A 7,198-nucleotide genomic window follows, 5' to 3' on the forward strand; every position below is an offset into this window, starting at 1 on the left:
TGCTGAGATTTAGCTAAAAAAAATTCTGAGACTCAGCAACCAAACGTCACTTTTGCTGAGATCTCGGCAAAATGTGTTTGCCGGGAGCTCGGCTGTGCAAATCTCGGCAAAAATTACCGAGATTCGACAAACAAAATTAAGTGTGTATGGTGAGCCGAAACCGTGATAATAGCCTATAAGACTACAATCGGTAAATTCTCGAAGAAAAAAAGGATGAGTACCATTTGAAAATAATGTTGGTTATGGAATAATGAAATGTATAGGATTCTGGGAATGATGACGTGATAGGTTTATTACACCTAGACGGTTCTTCAGTTAGAGTGATTGTCATCCTTTCCCGCTGAGTGATATATGGGAAAGCCAAGCGTGGACCATATTGTTAGGCTATTTTATTTTAAACTCGAAAGGTTTGTGTTAACCATTATCAAATTACAATAAAATATATATATAAAATCTTCATTGCAGACTCTCAGTTTATTTAGCGCTTAATTAAGGTTCTTGCGATTTAACAGAAAACTTGTAGGTACATAAAAGGTAAACTTCAATCATGTTAGTTGCACTATTGCAAGCAGCCAAGAGACAAATCAACAATTATTTATATTATAGACCTTTTTGACGCTGAATGGATTCATTGTTCTCCCACTAATATGTTTTCCTCTTGCTCGCACTTTTTCGATTTAGGTGGTGCAGTAGTATGCGCCGCTAAACGTCAAAAAAGCTCTATTTCGGATGTAATGCAAAGTGAAAGGCACCGAACAAATTGGCGAATTTGTTTATTACTCAGTTCCAACCTGGATCGGGTATCAAGATCGGTTCTGCTTGTTTTTTGGCGAACGTCAGTTTGATCGTTTGTTTTTAAAACCTAGCTCAGGTTGAGGTTCGCACTGTCAAAAAGTTCGGTTTCGCAACCTGGTTCCAACCCCAATAATAAACAAATTCGCTATATGTGTCACACAGTTAGCAGGGGGTTTTGTTTCTGAATATTAGACAATTGAACTCTGTCGCATTATTGTGTAGAAATCGTTTTTCAGTATCACCATACAACATAACAGAATACTCATACTAGTACTAGTTGTATAGTTCTGCAAATCTACACGTAAGACCAAATCTGTGTTTATAAATTTGTAAAATAAACAAAATGTCAAATTGTAGCTCCGGTGTTGACTCAAAGAAAGAAATCCATTGATCTGTGGAAATATCACATTCTCCTCTTCTTCGTGTGAAGCTGAACATGCATTAGGTCCTAAGTTACATTGACAGATTCTCTTCGTCGATCTTTCTCTTTGCATCCTCAAGACATTTCCAGCTATTTTCAGCACCCAGATCTTTGAAAGAAGCTATTATATAGCTTATAATACGACAAACACACTTCGACTACAATGTGCAGTCTTCACCAGTTCCATTCCCACTAAAGACTTATCAAAAACCTAACCCCCTTAAGTACTCATCCCCTACACGCTAACTTCAGCTTACTCACCGGGTGAGTCGATCGTACTCACTTTTGTCCGATGTATCGAGTTGTCAAAAACAGAGTAAACGACAAATGTCTAAAAGCATAGAGGTAACTCTAAGACAGGAAGGTCCCGAAGAAACGAGCTCAACTTTTTGGCTCAGTTCTGGTACTATCTTCGGTCCCAAGCTAATCAATTCGCCCCTCGAAACTTAGGAAAATCCACTAACCCCTCATTTTATCTGTCAAACTTTCATAGCGAATCAAAACAAACATAGTGTAGTACTAGAATTTATACTAGAATGGGGTACATTAGTCGATTTGCTTGGGACCAATAGGCTAGTCAAGTAGTTAGCCAATTTAAAATCGTTACTTTCCACCGGTTGGTAAAAGCCACTCAGTCAGCAAAATCCTGGACTTAGAAAACATGCCAGTCATGTCGGAGGAAACGTCCTAGAAAATGTTACTCAAAACCGGCTGAAATGCCTTCAGGTAAGTAGGAATTGCTTAGGGAAACAGTGTTGAACCATTTTCTGCTCCGGTGGAATGAATTTCCAGAGTTGATAATAGAATTGATTGATTGATTTGTCTTTATTAGGGAGCCTTTCAGCCTGGGGCTGGTTCGCCTCCAATTGATAATAGAAGAGTTACGCAGAGTGAAGCTTGCAACACAGTGATCAATGGACATTATTTTATGTTGGCACCTTTTGTTTTTGTTTACACTTCGGATGACTTCACCTGGGTTGTGAATGTTTCCTCTAGTTTCGATAACAATACTTCTCACGTAACGGAGTCAGTTTGTCTACTATGCTCGATAGGTAGATTTTTTCTAGCATATTAAGAGTAAGTAAAATCCCAAGTACACCAAAGCGGAGAAAAGTTTTTAATAATTTAATAGATGCTTCGAGATTTTCCAAGAAACATCCTGACATGCAGAACTATAAATACAAATTAGGTAATCGCAAACAAGAGTAAGCTCAAGCTATAAAAGACCATAAGGAAAAATAAATTATGTTATTCTTTAGACAATTATACGATTTGACGTAGGAATGAGAGTAAGAAAAACATACAGTTATCTAAAAAACTTCAGAAAACAGAAGAACAACAAAGCGTCGAAAATTAGTACACGAGTATGGGATAATATTTTGAAGGATTGTCAAGGGCCAGGAATAGATTACGTTCCGTTACCAAACCCTCCTACCTTAGATGAAATTAGATTTATAATCAATACTTCTTGTAATGGAAAAACGCCAGGGCCAGACCGAGTTTATTTAGAATATCTTAAAAATACAGATCAGAGCACGATAGAAGAGCTAGTTGAAATTATGAAGTTGGTATATGTATAAAACATAATGCCCAAATCGCAAACAAGAGTAAGCTTGTTTGCGATTTTACAAATCGTCGCAAATTCCCATTCCAAAAAAGGCAGGAGCTTCAGAAGCGGATTATTTTCGTAAAATATCTCTTTGTAATGTGGCTTATGAAGTATATGCTAAATGGATAGGTAACCAGCTTCGAAAATTCACAGGAGATCCAGTCATGGAGGAATATTGGAATGCAGGAAAAGATCTTATTGTTCTAGCGTTGGATATCAGTAAGGTATTTGATACAGTAAATGTGAAGAGTTTAAGAGAAGTTTTATTTAATTTAAATTTTCCATCTAGATTAGTTGACAGGGTGTTATTATGTGCTAAGGATGAACTGACTAGAGTTTTATGGCAAAACCAATTTTCTAAAGAGTTCAAAAGAGGTAAGGGAATTAAACAAGGATGTCCCCTGTCACCTCAACTTTTCAATTATTTAATACAAGATGTTCTTAAAAACGTGGCAAGAGATATTCCTGAATTAGAATTGATAGATGTAGATTGCTTAAAACTGCTGATAATTTTAGCATTTGCCGATGACATATTAATAATAGCAAGAAGGAGCTATCCAAAGTAGGTCTTAAAATCACAGCAGTACAGCTAAACGAATTAATGCTTAATGGAACTGCTTTTAAAACTAGTGAATATATTAGGTATTTAGGAGTTTGTGCAACCCTAACCGGGAAATTAACAAATAGGCATAGATCTATAAACGCTTTTAAAACTTAAATATTAGTAGTAGATTTTTGTACAAGGTTTCATCCGAGCTGGGAATTAGGAAAGCTTATATACCATATAGTTTTGGCGTCAGCATTATTATACGGGACTAAGGTAGTGGTATTAACAAAGAAAAACAGGGTGGCACTAGCAAACTACGAAAAAAATATTCTAAGGAACATTTTTAATAGTTGTAAAAACCAAGTAATATAAAATTTAATGCAAGAAAAATTTTAGAAGGAAAAACAATAAATAGACGAGTTAGGGTAGGCAGAATTAGTTATTTTGGACATAGGGTTACGGTATGTAATGTGGGTCTAGTCCTTTCATTCGGCCTATCACGCAAATAAATAATTAATTAAGGAATATTACACAAAAAATAAGGAAAATATTGATCACTGATGGTTGATAAATGTGTACCACACACAAATCAATTTATATCACAACATTTCAATACATTTTCAGCTCTCGTAAGTAATAAAACTGGTTGAGAATATCACAATGTTCGGAGTTTTTAGCCGCCATGACTTATAAGGTTAAGATGGGAAGGTTGACTGACGATCATCAAATGGCCTGATTATGGCATTTATTGATTGGAATTACCTGATAATACACACTAGACGTAAAACTTACAGTTGCTGTTTGAATATTTTATGTTTATTTTAATTGTTTAACAACGTTTTCACAAGTAAAACATGGACCCAACTTTAGGGACACATTTCTTTTCTATGTTCCTAACTATGGCCCATGAAATTCATTTGACAGCATATAGCAATAAGAGTAACGTCAACAATGTTGTTTTGCATTTGGATGATAAGGAACGAACAGGAAGGGAGATTTTTTCTGCCAAACCTGTATAATGAACATCACAATGTTCTGATTTAGATATTCTGCGGTCAAAAGACGATAAGCGAAATTTTTAATTTTTAATTTTTAAATTGAGTGATTTAATGTAGTTTTCGTAAAATTTTCTCTAAGAAATGTTTTGAGGAATGAAGAGCATTAAGTTAACAGTGATAGTGATAAAAAAAAATACATCAGAAAACGTTACCAAGAGCGTTTTTTTGAGGATCAAACAAGATAGGACGAAGTTGCATCCATAAATAGACCCAATTTGGGGACAATAGACCCATATTACATACATTTCCCTCGTGAGTTATTGTCTTAAAAAAAGTAAGTTTTTCAACTTTTCGTGGTTTCTGATAGCAAACGACATGATAAGCATATCTAAGCATACCATTTAGCAGTAGAATATCGTTTGCAGGTAAATTCATTGATGAGTTATGATTAAAAACGTAATCGATGGCTGCATATTAGACCGAGGTTAGGGACGTATACCCTATCAGAAGAAGAGAGATGAATCGTCCACTGCAATTAGCGTATAGATTCAAATTCAACAAGGAAAAAGAGGGTAGACCAAGCCTTGCTTGGAGGAAATCATTAAATCAGGACTTTGATAGATATGAAGAACTTGATATAGAAGAATGGGAAGAACTAGCTAAGGACAAAGAAAAATTAAAAAAAGAAAGTGGAAGAAATTTATAAGAATGAGGATAGCGAAATTTCAGATGGTGTATCAACAGAGGAAGAAGATCGAGGAAAAGGAAGTTATAAACACTGGAAGATAAAAGGATAAGACAGAGAATGTGTGACTTCGGCAATACCTTAACCTATTATCGTCAGGGGTAAACAAAGCCCTAGAGCACTCAATAGATGCTCTGAAACACAATGTATCCAGATGCCAAAATTGAGCTCTCAATGACGTTGTTTACCCCCTGACGATAATAGGTTAAGGTATTGCCGAAGCCAACATTCCCCCTACCTCTTTTTCATTTGCATGCATTCCGGGTGACGAGCGACCATGATGAAGAAGATGGCTTTATTACAGAGCCCCGTCTCGGAACGAGTGTATTGTTGAACGACATGGTTTACGATTCAAGATTGGTTTCTGTAATGATAAGTATCACGATCTTCATCGAAATGTAAGTATTATTGACAATGATCATAACAATCAACTCGTATATACATTGAAATACATAAATAAAAGGGAAGGGACGGTCCAACAGGGCACCTGATTGAAGTGATTTGGACGGGGAGAGTGGGAATGCCAACTCCCTGTTGATAACATTTCGCCCACTCATTGGGGCATCTTCCTGTTTGAGGACTTGTCTTTTTGACCAATTGGTTGATCAAGTTGCTGGAAGGAGATTCTTTATTGTTCCGTAGATGCGTATAGGCGACTTTGCCTATCGATCTACCCAATCCGTTTTTGGCCCTTCATACAGTGACATGTTGAGGACAAGCAATAACCTCTACTTGATCAAGACAAACAGAGAAGAGAGCCCACTGCTGTCGGACTTAGTTTCCGTGCTACAATGGTAACAATGCGTAACTCTTCTATTATCAACTCTGGAAATTTCCATTTCCTTGAATAAAAATCAAAACAAAAAACCTCCCCACAACTGATAATATCGCTGAGTGGATTTGACTCAGTCTACTTGAGAACGTCGTTTACTCAAAAGTGAGTCAACTTAAGGCTTGAGTAGCCCAACATTCGACTCAATTTTGAGTTGAACAAAATAAGCGTGATACAGATACGCGTATTTCGTTTACTACTTGCAGACTTCATCCGTTGCCAAGTACTCAACACCACTGAAGAATCCATCTTTTATCTACGAGTTAAATACTAATCAATAGGTACTAAAAATCAGCAGGTAAAGGGTGTCCACGATGAAATTGCCACACTATGAAATTGCTCTAACTTTTTAACCGTTGGGTAGAATTTAATGAAAATTTGGGTGGATTTAGTTCATAGTGCATTATTTACAAGTTGTAAGTTTTAAAGTCCTGTGATCAAAACTCGCGGAAATGGAGTCGAAAGAACAGCTCGTGCGTGATAAAATCTTGCGCATTCATCACGAGAACAAGGATCTCTCGCATCGTTCCATCGCTAAAACGTTGGGAATCGCGAATTCCACGGTGTCGCGAGTGATTAAGCGGTTCGATGAACGGTTGACCACCGATCGGAAGCCCAGAAGTGAAGGAAAAAGTATTCCGTACAACACCAAAAATCACAACCGCGTAGTTGGGGCCTTCAACCGAAATCCGAACGCCTCCGTTAGGGATGTGGCTAAGAAGCTGCACCTAAGCCGAAGTTTTGTCCAGAAGGCCAAAACTAAGGCTGGGCTTCGAACGTTCAAGGTACAAAAGGCCCCTAATCGCGACGAGAAGCAGAACAAGTCCGCCAAAACCCGTGCCAGGAAGTTGTACCTCAACATGCTGACGAAAGTTGAATGCTGCATCATGGACGACGAAACATATGTGAAGGCCGACTTCAAACAGATCCCCGGCAACCTGTTTTTCACGGCCAAGGATAAGTTCAGCGTTCCGGAGCATGTCCGCACTCAGAAGATGTCCAAATTTGCGAAGAAATTCCTGGTTTGGCAAGCCATCTGCACGTGCGGGAAGCGGAGTGCACCTTTCGTGACCCAGGAAACGATGAACGGACAGGTGTACATAAAAGAGTGCCTCCAGAAGCGGCTGCTTCCTCTCCTGAAGGCCCACAACGTCCCAACAATCTTCTGGCCGGATTTGGCCTCATGCCACTACTCCAAGGACGTGCTGAAGTGGTATGCGGACAATAAGGTCAATTTCGTGCCGAAAATGT

This window comes from Ochlerotatus camptorhynchus, unplaced genomic scaffold (assembly GCF_037179485.1).
Source record: "Ochlerotatus camptorhynchus isolate MF236.1 unplaced genomic scaffold, CSIRO-AGI_Acam_v1.1 ptg000667l, whole genome shotgun sequence".
Taxonomy (NCBI): Eukaryota; Metazoa; Arthropoda; class Insecta; order Diptera; family Culicidae; genus Ochlerotatus; species Ochlerotatus camptorhynchus.